This window comes from Colius striatus, chromosome 4 (genome assembly GCF_028858725.1).
Source record: "Colius striatus isolate bColStr4 chromosome 4, bColStr4.1.hap1, whole genome shotgun sequence".
NCBI classification, from domain to species: domain Eukaryota; kingdom Metazoa; phylum Chordata; class Aves; order Coliiformes; family Coliidae; genus Colius; species Colius striatus.
The window spans coordinates 11,690,493-11,705,432 of NC_084762.1; positions in this window are offsets into that span (position 1 = coordinate 11,690,493).

The following is a 14,940-nucleotide window of genomic DNA, read 5'->3' on the forward strand; positions in this document are numbered from 1 at the left end:
TTGCTCAATTCAACTGCATTATGAACAAATCTGCTTATTACAGAAAAAGTAACCTCCTCAGATTCAGAGCAGACATGTCAATGGAGCGGAGGGAGTTGCCTTATGTATCCTAATGTGTTCAAATGTATGTCAGCAACCAAGAGAGGTCACTATGTATCACACGGTATTACACAAATTCATGCAACATTAGGACTTCTTACTTCTTCCTGAATCCTTAATATTAATCATAAAGTTAACTACAACAAGCTACCTATATCTATATGAAGAATGCCTAAAAAGATCCATACAAATATAGATCTCTCATTGTTTTAGATCTAGATTTAGGACTGCCATCAGGAAGAAACAGAAGTGGCTCTTGAAAAGAAATCATATTATTTCACAAGAATTTATGTTTGATTAGACAAATAAGATTATTACCTATGGAATTATATTAAAGGTTTGAGGTGAAAAAATATGTCAAGAGGAATCTTACAAGATTTTATTCTTCATTTGCTTGCCTGATTATCCAAAGTTTTAAACTGCTGATAGACACTACTACAGTGAATCACACGATCACTTCACAACCAGTTTCTACTTGTACTATACATAGCAGTGCTTTGGCACATTGAACCTTCCTGGGAATGACTGGTATTTGAAGTGGTTGTTAATGAAAGTCATTTTCACAGGAAGAGCTCTAAAAGAATATAGTTTTTGAAGAACTCTGGACATCATTGTCAAGCAATTGTTTCTGTATTAAAAAAATAAAGAAAAAAATGCTGTTTTGATTCCCACTCTTAATGTGTGTAGGCTTTAATGAAATCTGGGAAAAACAGCTGTAATAGAACTGTTCATTGTTCCTCATAAACATAGTTAGCAGTTTGGTGAAATGAGAACACTTAAATGTCTTATTCTCCAAATCCTGACAGTGACAACTGTGGCTACATCTCTAAGTAAACAGTTTTGGTGCAAGAAAAGTGCATAATCCTATAGTACTGTGACCAGAAATATTTCCAGAGACCGAAGTGCAATGGGCTAATACTATCCAAGGAAAAAATACTATTCCTGTTTTCAGACAGCACTGTGGTTATAAGCACAGTGAACACAAATTCAACAAGCAGACCCAATGCTTCTAACAAGGAGAAACACAAATAATTGCCTCTCTAACTTTATTTTTATTACAGTGATATTTAATGAAATGAAGTATAGTTAAAGATATAGTGCACTCATCACCTAAAACAGATACTGAAATGACAAATGTTATGCCTACACAAAGTGCACGCAATCTCTCTCCCTCATGCCTGAAGCATTTGATATGAAATAATAAAGTTCTGGAGTTTGATACAGCACTGCATGACCTAATAGAGATTACTATTTCCAGATCACTTCTGCCCTGTGACCCAACACAGCTCAGAAATTTGCTCAGGATTGTAAAAATCCATCTGAGTAGACTTGCTAGAATATATTGGTGTAGAAGCATTTTGTTGAGCTGTTGGAAAGATTGCATTTAAATAACATATTTAGTACATTCATAGCTACATACATAGCCTTTTTATCACCTTGGCTGCAGAGTCTCAAACATGTACAGCGAAGCAGCCGCCCATTTCAGTGCAGTTCCTTGGCAAGTCCAAATACTGACATTATTCAATGTATTTTCTCTAATCATCTGGACATCATGAAACAGTAACTAAGGAAATTAAACTGCAGTTAGCTGGTCAAATACTTTGACAAGTTCAAAGCTAAGCACAGCAGTGCATTTTTTTTCCAAGACATGACAAAGATCTGAGTTACAAGTTGTGTTTTCCATTATCGTACAATGGCATGGGGTTAAACATCCATTCTGCAACAGTAGAGAGCACCTAGCTCCTGTGGTTACGACTGTACTACTTGCTTCTGAGTCTCTAATAAGTCCTGTGACATTTGTATCGGCTTCACTTTAAAATATCAAAACATGTAAATACACTATCAAACCTATTTTTCATTCTGTATTTTTTAATAGGGAAATCTGGTAGTATAATACTGGAAAAAAAAATCATTCAGATTCAGCAACATTAAAATTCATCACTTCTTTTAGCAAAAAAATCAAATAAACCCAGAAAGTAATAAAAAGGTTTTTTAAATAAGATTTTTATTTCTTCACTAAAAAAAAAATAAAAGGATTTCCATATGTTTTAAAAAGAACAGATGAACTCCATAGAAAAAAAAATGAGTTTGAGTAAAAGATATTACATTTGACATATAGTTGTTTGACATTTCCACTTTATAAGAATCTTGATTTCTTTATACTTTGTAGGTTTATTCATATTTTTCCAGTGTTGAGAGAACTGTAAGAAGATTGGCTATTTGTACAGGTTTCACTGGACATATTTAGGTAAATATCTCAGACAGAACAAGTATATCTTTTGCTCATTATCTTCATCAGTTTTTCCTATGATATACCACTTCTGTTCATACAAAATATCAACATTGGCAGACTTTGTTAGACCTCACTTCTTTTATTTGATTATCTGTTGATAACCTCATCAAAATAAGCTGTAATCAGGCAAGCATCTAACAGTAATTCCTCTGTGTTATCCATATACCTCTTAAATAAAGTTGAGATAATGGAAAGGTGATATTTGACATCAGATTTGGATTCTGGATGCAAGGTTCATTCATACTCTAGAAATAGATTTAGCCACGTACATAAGAAAATGCTTAAGACAGCTATTGCTTATGACCAGCAATATGTAAATCAATGCATAGCACTTTTAGCTTTCAACTGGCTTTAAAATTCCAGAATGTCTAAAGACTTGTGAAGTCTTTTTGCTTGTCAGGCTGGGATATCCTTTAATAACATAAATAACAAAAATCATAGAATTCTTTAAGCTGGAAAAGACCCTTAAGATCGATGCAACTGTGAACCCAGCACTGCCCTGTCTACCACTAAACCACGTCCCTCAGCAACACATCTACACACTTTCTAATTAGCTCCAGGGATGATGACTTAAGCACTTCTCTGGGCAGCCTGTTCCAATGCTTTACAACCCTTCTGCTGAAAGCATATTTCCTAATATCTAATCTAAACGTCTCCTAGCACAACCAAAAAACTCTCAAATCTTTCTTCCACACTACTCAGAAAATGTACTTGATTCACAGAATAAAGAGGAAAAGTCTAAAAATCAAACATGATATACTTCCGTTTTGGTTAAAATAACAGATGTTCAGGTTCGTAATCTATGTAATAAAATGAGTGAGCTAACCTTGCACAGACCGGCAAATATCTGAAAAGAGCTATAGTCTGTGAATTGAAATCATGATTTTGTGCTGTATTTTCAATACTGTGATGTTTATCACGTCCTCATTTCTATTTATCTATATACCAGAGACAGTAATTATCCATGCAACTACGGGATTTAAAACCTTAGGTGAGATTGAAAAGCAATTACGTTTGAACATTTGGTATAGCATTTATTGCACAGTTTTACAGATTGTGCCACCACCAGTGAATACCTGTTCCAAAAGAATATTTTATTCACATGCTGCCTCCTCTTCTTTTACGTATTATTTCAGTAACCATGACCATACCAAATTTACTCATTTGACTAAAGAAGAGCATAACTCTTTCTCCATATTATACTTCCATAAATAATTCACACTGTGACAAGTCCTTTCCAGGCCTAAGAAGCAGTGTCCATGCAGCTGAGCAGTGCCTCTATCCACAGTATGCCTTACATTACTCCTAGGGTCTGCTATAGAAATATGTTCTTGACGTGCAGTATTTATGTCAAGTATATGCTTTTCTACTGAAACACAATCAAAGCCAAACTCTAGACACAGTTACTAAAATCTCTGAATTTGTATTAACATAGAACTGTATTTCCACACATTTCCTCCCTCCTTTTTCTTCAAGCTTAGTTTTCAAACATAATGTATTATTATAAAGACCTTTCTTTGTTCTCTTAGGTGAATAGTAAATATTGGAAATCAAAAGTAACGATATCAATTGTTTATAGAGTGGTGCAAAAATCGATCATAAAAGTATTAACAACAGGCAAAAGTTTTGGGCAGCTGACTTAGTTTGCACTCATGTTATATAAGGATGGAGTGCTTGTATTTTAATCAGAATCTCTTCAACACCATATCACAGAGTTTGAGAATCACAGAAGGGTTGAGGCTGGAAGAGATCTCTGGAAGTCATCTGATCCAAGCCTTCTTCGCAAGCAGGGGTGCCTATAGCTGGCTTCCTAGGACCATGTCCAGGTATCTCTTAAGTATCTCCAAGGTTGGAGACTCCACAATGTCTCCGGGCAAAGTGCACCATTGCTTGATCATCACCACAGTAAAACAGTGTTTTCCAATAGATGTTCAGAAAGAATCTCCCATGTTTCAGTGTGTGCCCATTGTTTCGGGTCCTGTCACCTGGACACCACTCTGTTCACTATCTTAAACCGTGGATGTCAACAGTTACACCATTTACATTCCTGTCTGCAGCATAAATGTAAAAACTTTCAATGACAACAATGTAGATCCACAGTAGAGAAAAGGCTGCTGAGAGGGGCTTGAGAAGAAATTGAATACCTTAAACACACATACACACAATATTAAATGACACACAAATAATACAGAGATGGAAGAAGAGACAGACTAAAACGCTTTGATAAGTGTATTTAGACATTTACTTGATAACTTTCTCCATTTGAAGGACCTGACCCATAGCCTCATCTGATCTACTAAGTACACATAATGTCAGGCCTGAAGGGAAAGTTTTCGTCATCAGACCCGACATCAAAGGGCTAGAGAAGATACCATATGAGGAAAGACTAAAGGGGTCAAGTCTTGTCTACCTGGAGAAAAGAAGGCTCGAGGGGACCTTATTACAGTATTCCAATACCTAAAAAGGATGGCTACAAAGAGGACAGAGGCTCTTGATTCACAAGGAGACACATGAAGAAGACATGTGGCAATGGGTACAAGTTGTAGCAGTAGAGGTTTTGTCTTGACATGAGAAAGATTTTTTTTTGCAATAAGAACAATCACTTGTTGAAACAATCTCCCAGGGAAATGGTAAACACTTCAATGGAGATTTTCAATCTGTGATTGGAAAAGGTGTTCAACAACCTCATCTAGGTCGTCCTTCCCATAAAATATTGGACCAGACAGTCTTTCAAGGTTCCTTCAAACCAAAACTGTTCCATGATTCTCTGATAGCTCTGAGATACTACTGCTATGGCATCATAATGTTACAATTGCAAGCTCATTTTCCATTCAAAGTTTTTCTGTGAAGGAAGATGTAATGAGTGGCAAAGAAGGCTTACTGTTCTTCAACGTAAACATGAGCCCTGCTGTGCCTGGACTAATACAAGAACTCATATTTCACATAAGATTTGAGATTACTAAAAGTGTTTCCTTGTGGAGTTTCAGATATTCTATATTTTAAAAAATATTTTTCAGTATATAAATGTAATCTTCAGGGAACTTCTGATCCTACACTTCTCTGGTTCATATTGAATAACCGGGTTGCCCTTAGTTATCACTTGTAATAGAGCAACATATCTAAGCTAATTTTAAATTAGCTAGCCAGAAGACTGTAAGAAAAAAAGATAACATGGGAGTCAAAACAAGGAATGCTTGTGTATCCTACTGCCTGCCTCTACAACCCATACTCAAACTACTTTAAATACACCTACTCAGTCTAATTTTACACTACAGTAATAGGTACACAGTAGTTACTGCAGGACAGATTTCCACACTACAGCACTTGGAGTTGCAACAAAATTGCATATCATCCTTTAATGATGTGACTCTGTAACAGGTAACAACAATTATCATTAAAAAAGCAATAGTTTTTATTATTAAGAACAGAAATAACTCAGATAATCTTTCAACATAATAACAATAAAAAACCAAGAAAACTCAAGACTTGTCCACTACTTACATGGAAGCACCTGAAACTAAGTGAAGATTTTATCTGAACTCGGACTTACGCTTCAGCATAACATTCCTTTAAAAAAATCAGTCATACCTGAAAATCTGTAATGCAAACAATATAAATTATATATTTCAGCTCCACATGTGAAATCAATTTAGGTTTGATAACCTGTGGGGTTTTGATAGGATTTATGTAATTGATATAGCTCACGTAAAGTAAATCTTTAGAACATGGCCATTAGGCTCATTTTGGACAAAGTTGTTTAAATCTTTGTCTAAACCCATCAAAAAGAAACAGTACATACAGCATCAGAAACTAATAAAACATTAAAAAAGTAGATTTATTTAGCATATTCTTTCATAGATTCTGTATTTCAAAGCCTTGATTAAATATATAAATAAACAAAAAAAAAAGAATGTACAAAAAAATTAATTTTATGACTATATGGTCTCCTGAAACAACAGGTTTTAAGTTTTTGAAGTTTTAGGAGAAGTGGGGTGATATTGTTTGGTTATTATGCAGTTTATAAGTACTCAAAAGAGACCCATTATTTAATTTAAAGTTAGAAGATGGAGTAACTACTTTTTCAGAGAACAGAACATTATTCTCTAACAATGCTTCATTTGCTCCTCTTGTTCTTTAAAAGTCAAATCCTTGCCATTCTAGAGGGTAAGAGAAACAGAGTCCATGCAGAGAGGAAGGTAACAACCAATGATTATGTGTCTTAGCTAGACACTGTAATAGTAGATTTCTTTAAACCTTAATCCTACTGGGATTAATATCTAACACATGATTATTATACATTGTTTGAAAATAAAACCAAAGTCTTAGTTTTACATTCTTCTTTTGTTACAAAGGCAACAGGAAAATATAGGTGCTTTCAGATCTTGTTAAAGAATTTTCATCAATTTAAACAAAATTTATTTTTACAGCATATAATACAAAAAAAAACCCAAACATGTAGTAGTCACAGTAAAAGAGAAGGTATTCAGAATAAAAAGAATCTTATGGAGTCAGTTTTGGAGCTGTGAAGCTGCAGAGGAGAGTGAGAACCCTAGCTATAATGACCCCTTGACTGCCTCAGACCTCCTCTCTCATAGTAGGGATGGTGATAATGGCTTTCTGCAACTCTATCATAAGCAAGTTGGACAGTGTCATGGCCTAGAATCATTGTCTGATATTTTTACCATCCCAGGCAACTACTGTCTTAACCTACACCTACAAACAGCCCTGTAGAGTTTGTTTCTAAGACTTCCCCATGTCTGGGTCTTGTATAGATACATAATATAAGACAAAATGTTCACTCTAAATAATTTTAAAGGAAGTGAAATTTCTTTGCAGTCACTACTTAGTCTCAGATGGGTGAAATAGGGACTGGATAGGAAATTAAATACAGATGTGAATTCCAGCCCTGCTCAGAATATGACAAAGATAGGACTAGAAGATGGGAGCTTATAACAACTGAAGAACCAATTTAAATTTTGACCTAACAGCCCTTTACATTCAACATTATTTGTTCTTCTTTTGCTTACTACTACCTCCATTAATTGGCAACAAGTTGAGTCCAAGACAGAAATACACTGTCCCCATCTCTCGCTTTAAAGAATTTCGTCTGATACTATATTATGGATATGTGCTTGAAGTTTCAGTAAAAGGTCTGAAAGCTATTTCTCCACAATCCTGATGCTATAAAGGATTCTCACATTTTTGCTTAGTTTGTTTTCTTTAGAGTTTTCTCTGCGTCAATGGGTTACATAGCCAAAAAGTCACAAAGAGAAAACTAACAGAGCCAAGATATCAGAACAAAACCTCCTAAATCAGTCCATAGTCTCCAAGAATCTAGCTCTGTTACTGTGTCATGGTAAATGTGGTTTGTCTCTGGAAATATTCAAAGAAGATAATTTGTTATAGGATAATTTACCTTTCTAGACTACAGTCATTTTTCCAGGACCCCAAGGCTCAGTCCCAAAAGTGCTTTATAGAAGAAAACTCCAGAGCATACTACTAGCCTTTCCTTCCTGGCAGCCATGGATTCTATTTGTTAGCAATGCAGAAGGAAAGATAACTGCTCCTGTGCTTATGTCATTTTGCTGCTAACACTCAAATCAAACAAGATAGAATTATAGAATGGTAGGGGTTGGAAGGGATCTATAGAGGTCATCTAGTCCAATCCCCTTGTTAAAGCAGGTCCACCTAGATCAGATCATATAGGAAAGATGGCAAAGAACATCACAGCAACTCTTGTCATCATATAACCTCGTCTTTTCTCTGACAGTACAATGCAGTTATCAGTGTTGTTCATGGCTCTAGCATTTTGATTACATGTAATCATTTGCAAAAGGACTCCTATGGTGACCAAAGTAGCACTTAGATATTATTTTTCATTTTTAAAGGATGTGACAGGCATCAGATAATTAATTCTCATAGCCTTTTAATTCTGTTCAGAGGATTATGGAGAGAACAATTCAATCCTGAGTGTAAATAAGCCCAGTGGTCTCAGCTTTACTGCTAGAGTGGGCTAGTTAACATGTTACTGTCCAATATCAGATTATTTTTGACAACATCAACAGCAAGTTGATTTTATATTGCACATCTGAAAAAAAGGACAGATAGTTAAGTCTTGCAAAGCAATGAACTCTTAGTTTTCAATCCAGCAGATTTCATCAGTAGTCTAATTTATCAAGCCTGTGAGTGACCCTACTGATTTCATTTTAGAAACTTAAGCACAGATACACATTTTCACAGGTCTGGGAATGTATCAACAAGCACTTTCAAGATAAGGTCAACTGTGAATGCACAGCTGATGTCTTGGTCAGAGATTGTTCTGGCATCTAATTCTAAACTTGTTCTTTTAGCTTATGCTATCTCTGTTAGTCACCCAAAAGACCACTTACCAGTTCATTAGCTTCCCTTTCTCCTCTCTTTTTCTCTGTACATAAAGGCAGCAGGCATACACTTTGAAACATGCACAGAATCATAGCCATACACTCTATTTTACGTAGAATATACACCAGAAACAATTAATACCTGATGGTGCTGAAAGGATGTGACCATTATATATAACTAGCAATGCAATGTGCTCTGAGTCTTTGGCTGCTATATACTGACTGGTTCCAGAAGAAACACAGAGTTCTGCTTCAAACCTGTTGCTTTTGTACGTGAATTGGTACAAAGAATCAACTGGTGAATCAATATGCAAGTAAATCTTTCCTTAGAATTCTTCTTAGAAAGATTCTTTGAATAAAATGGGGAAAAAAATACAAATGTACAATGATCCTCAGACACAGATAAAAATTTTATCTTCAGGGAGTTAGGTTTCCCATAAACTTCACAAGTCTTAGGAAAAGAAATGAGTACATAGCCATCCTTGTATCCAAAAAAAAAAAAATCTCCCTTCGTCAGTAGTCATCACATTATTCCCTTCCTCTTTGCTCTCTCTCCTCTCATTTCTCCCCCTTCATTGGCAACAGTTTCCTTAGGATGTTTAGAGTTTTCTGATTTGAGCTAACCCCTGGTGGTGTGAGAAGCCTGGGTAGAGGAATAAACAGTGATACCTTTTCATCCAAGATCAGCACTTTCAGTACACATAACACAGAATATTCCAAGAAAACCTTAATATCACTATAAGACTGACACTTGCCTCAGCTTAATCTCCATACAAGAGCACTACAGAACTCGTCCTCCTTTGCAGTTTTTCAGTCCCCATATCCTACATTTCATTTTTTTCTGCATTTCTTCCTTGACTCAGTATTAATGTCTTTCCTGACTTACTTTTCTTCCCAAACAAGGCATGATGGCTAAAAGTTTTCCCTTGGTTTATCTCAGGCTCATCATTCTGCTATATCATAGCTGTAGGAATACACATAAGCTGAAAGTGTGGAATGACACATCTGCTTTACCTCCAATTAACCTGAATTGGATGCACTTGTCTTGACCTTTCAGGAAGGATAATGTAATGGTGGAGGACTATTTAATTAAGAAAGAAAGGGAAGCTTATGGGGGTTCATTTCCTAAGATGTTTACCATGTCCTTTAGTGAGAACCCCTAGCTGAACTCTATTTATCTAGTAGGCTTCTTAGACTGTAGCTAAGAACTATGGGACAAAAGCACTGAACTCTCTAGACTTCCCAAAAAGCCAAGTACACCTCAGACCTTCAGCCAGAGGATAATCTAATTTGCAGTTTAACCTTCTATTAAACGGGTAAAATGTGAATCATGTGAAAGCTGAAGTCAATAAATCAAAAGCTATGCAGATTCATACTTGATATTCATTCTTCCTAGATTTTATAAATTAGACTCTTATATGGAATTACAGTACACAGAAGGTTACAGGAAAGTTGGAATGTTCATTAAATGAAAATAAAGGGTATGATTGCCTGAACTCTAATTTAGAATCCTCACATGAAGAAACAATAGAGATTACAAATCTGCCAGGGAATGTTCCTTCAATGAATTATTCCTATATATTTCTGGTACAGATTCAAATTTGTAAGTTTCAGTGCAATTTTCAGTCCCTAATACATTGCAGGTCTAGTAAAAAAATGCCTTCTGTGCCTAAAATAACACCAGATATTTTAAAATAATCAATGCATCAGATAGAGCAACCACAGCACATTGGGCCTTGAAGAAAGAGGTTAGTCTAATGTTTTACAGCTCAAGGGAAGGACAGATGATATTTATATTACCCCAGAATATGAATAACACTAAAGGTTGTAGGATTATTCCATTAACTAGAGATCCATCACTGGATAGAATGAAAATTGTATTATGTTTCCGGACAAGGTCTTTGGAGAATTGTAACAGGTCCATTGATGTTAGTTTTGATTCCTAAATTAAATGAAGGCTTTAAAGATTTTTATTTGGTCATAGATCAATATTCAATTGCATGTTTCAATTTATCCTGTCCTGTGTACTCTTCCTGTGATTTATGGGAATATTTAATTAGCAAATGTTATATAAGTCATTGTTTGTCTTAGAAAAAAACAGCTACAAGTCATTTTACAAGTACAACTTCTTAATAAGACTTCAGATGAAAAATTTTAATATCAAGACACATTAATCTGGGAAGTTATTCTCTGAAAAATACAAAGATGCTTACAATCTGCATCCTCTGACCTCCTCCCATCCAAAACTGCAACTCTGACACTAATATGAGACACAGAGAAGAACAGAGGAGACAGTAGTTACACAGTTGTATTAGGATCTGACTTGGTTTAAATGTCAGTCTATGGCTTATGGAGATCTGCAGGAAACATGATTACTCAACTCTCAGCTTTAACCAAGTAAAAATAAAATGACACAGTCTATCCATGAAAACATTCCAGTCAGGCTTTCTGGAGACCAAAATGAAGGTGGAAATCTCCTTCCAAACGTTTGCTCACTTATGATGTACTGGATGTTTTCTGAAGCTAACTCTCCTCCCACACAATCTCCTGTGCAAGTCTACCCTTGTACACAAGGGGTGTTTGAAACCACATTACTCAGAAGGAATGGAACAGAAAAGTTCTTCTGGCAAGTCATTGATGGAAAATTTGGGAAGAGGCAGTTTGCTACTCCTAGATGATAACAGTAACTCTTATTACTGCTCATTAGTAATAGTGGAAAGCCTTCTCCTGCTTTCTCTCAGCAGGAACTGTCCTCCATCCTTTCTATTCCAAACGTGTCCTCCAGCAGGAGCAACAGTTCAGACTGCCAGATCACTTGAAAAGCATGTTTCTTTAGGAAATGAATGATCACAGTAGGCATCATGACCCTACTTCTATTGCTTCAGAGAGTTCACTCACCTGGGAAACTGTGTATGCAAAAAAAGGGCATATTCTAATCCAAAAAAAACCAAGTCTAAATAAAAAATCTTAACACCTGCAATCAGAAATATTCTATTCTATCACATGAGTTGAACAGTTACAGGAAATATGTTCAAGTACTTGAAAGATCCTCAATTCTAACAGTAACCAGGAACCCAATAAGTACCTTGCACAGATTCACAACTATTACTCACAGAGAGGTGGAATTACACTCAGAGAGTGACATGTAATACCTATATGCTTTGTGGGGCAGACAAGGTCATTCTGAAATTATCACAAAGAACTAACATAATGGAGGTGGGATATGAAGCATTCATTCGTTGTAGCCTTATCTCCCCTACGAGGAGAAAAGATGAGTTGCTCTCTTTGCAACTAAACTAGGTAAAATCCCAGCGAAGGCAGGTTTGCAGTTTGTGAGTTAACTTTTTTTTTCCCTTTGGTAATGGTATAGCCTGAATGTCAAATCTGCTGCAGTCTGTCTAAAATGGGACTCACAACTATCAACAAAATGCAGGAAGGAATATGTAACATTTAGAAGAAAATTTATGGATGACCTAAAATACCTACTGAGAATTTCCTGAAGGAAAGTAACCTTAAGATAGAGCAGTCACCTCTGCTTCCCCTGACCCCTTCTCTACCTCTAGCCAAGGCGCATTTGGTCAAACAGCAAAAATGAGAGCCTATTGTCTAATAGAAAATTCTGCCTATTAAAATTTGACTTAGAAAAATCAAACCAATCCATGAAAAAGCCCAAATTATGCTTTCTTTGCTTTCTGATATGTAGGGAAAATACTGCTTTACCATATCTTCTTGTACCCTTTTTTTGAACAGTTCATCACTTCATCACTGTTCATGTTAAATAATGATTCTCTATCCTATTTTTCCCTCACAACCCATTTCCCAGTCTCCCAGTGCATCTCCATCACTTTTCAAGATAGCAATTCTTCAGTGTTAAATTTAGAAAATTTTACTCTTTCACACTACAGTAATTAAGAACTTGAACTTGGTGCCATTTACTATCCTGTAGATAAGACGTACAAAATTATCAGAGCACTTATACTCAATATTATCCTTTAATTAAAAGCTTGAAACACTGCAAGAAAACTGAAAGCGTAAAGAACCAATTTTGTTCTGGTCAGTATAAACCACAGCAGCACATACAGGAGGCTACGTAAAGCACTATCAGTTTCTCTGAATTAGCTGTCTAACTGAACCACATAATCTCCTATTGAAGTTAGAAAGGTGTAAAAGCCTTCAATATTTACTGGAAAGAGTAATACAGAGTACTTTCTGTAACCATCACTTTTAGGAATCTGCTAAGCTAAATCTAACTGGCATCCTGAAACAGATTTTTAAATCTAGGAGCTATACATATACATTATATCCTTAATCTGTATAAGAATCTCAACTCATTCTACAGTTAAAATACTGAATTACTGGTACAAATTATTTATCATCATAGGTCATATGGAATGCTAAGCTAGTAGAGAAACATTATTACCTTCATTTCAAGATAAGACACTCCAAGCCAATAAGCACACTCTTATATTAAGGGTGAACAAGTCACTGCCTTCTTTCAGAACAGTGCCTTCCTGGCTAGGTCCTTTTGTGAATATTTTGGGCAGTGAGAAGTAATAGTAAAATTCTTTTCAATTTAAAAAAAGAGTATTATTGTTCTCTTTCACTGTTTTTTTCTCACTTGTTTTCCAATACTAAAAGTTTAAAATTATAACTGAAGATTTAAAGTCATTGTAACATTTCCATAATCTGCAAAGTGCTTCACACTTTAATCTCAGTTAGCTCTATAAATTCCATATCCCTATATTAAATAATAGATGCAATTGAAGAGCAGTTATTATGACTAATGGGATATTTCACACTGGTTTCTGTACATTTTAGGATACCTCAAGCAGACTTGCGTGTTGTACATCACAACACGTATGTGATCATCAAAATGTTCACTGTGATCAGTGGTTAATTAAAAGCTTCCTACAGTCACCAGTCATATTAATTTTATAGTACTGATAAATCTACAACAGTCTCATCATCCTTTTTTAAGTATACTGACCCTTTGTTCTTTTTACAAAATTTATCAGGTTCCACTAAAAAAAACCACCTGTATTTTTGTCATGCAAATAGAGCTCACACTGTGCTGATGGATCCACTCAGCTTTACTTTGCTGTGGATGTTACAAATCATTTCATAACACATTTTTTAAAAGAGATTGTTTACTGCCTGTGTAAACTCACTGTGTGCTGATTAAGAAGTGTAACAATACAAATAACATCATAGTCTTGAATATGTTAATTTGTGGCTATGTTAATATGCAAATCTGTTTAAGGATTTTAAAGATTTCAACAGACTATATTTTTTTAAATGTACTTGAAGCATATTTATCTACTGAATGCACCGTTTCAGTAATCTATGCTAATGAGCTATCTCTTCATAAGTTAGAAGCATAACATTTAGCCTGTGAAAACAAGTCCTTTGGTTAATTATCATGAGAATAACTATTTCTCTAATTTTATTCTATTTTATTTTATTGCTCTCTTCTTCTGAGCAACAAAATTAAAACATTTAAGTCTGTGATAAGTCCTTGAGATCAGCTCAAAATATACTACTGGATTTAGGAATATCTTATATCAAAACCTAAAGTCAAGCAAGTGTTTTCAGTATTAATGAGTAGGGAGAAGATTTCCATAAACTTCACTCTACTTCTCAGCTGTGGACTTTTGCATTACTAACATTACAGTGAACTTGTGCATTATTTCCTATATCAAGGATGTTTGTGCACAACTCAGTTAAGATCAAATGCCATTAATAGTCATAAAAAGTGTCCCTTAAATGTATTAAATATCTTTAACCTGCTTTAAAGTAGTGGTTTTTTTCTAGAGATGAAAAAAAGAACCATAGTTAGCACTGGATGTACAAGGGTGGAATGGTCAAAGGCTGCTCGGAAGCTTGGAGAATGGTTTGCACTCTAACTGACCCTTTTCAGCTACTTCTGAAACAAAAGAACTTTGTTCAGCTTTTGGTTTACCTACCTGTCAACTTAGAAGTAAAATTGTCTTCTACTGTATGAAAAAGACTGAGTCCTTTACTGGCTGCACTAGAAAGGCTTCCTTGAAAAAAGCAACATTTTATCTTCTTTTACCATAATATTATCAACTGTGCAACTAGTTTACGTTCTGACAAAACTCCTAACTGATCAAACTTGTTCCAACAATTTAAAATCGACTCTTGTTTCAA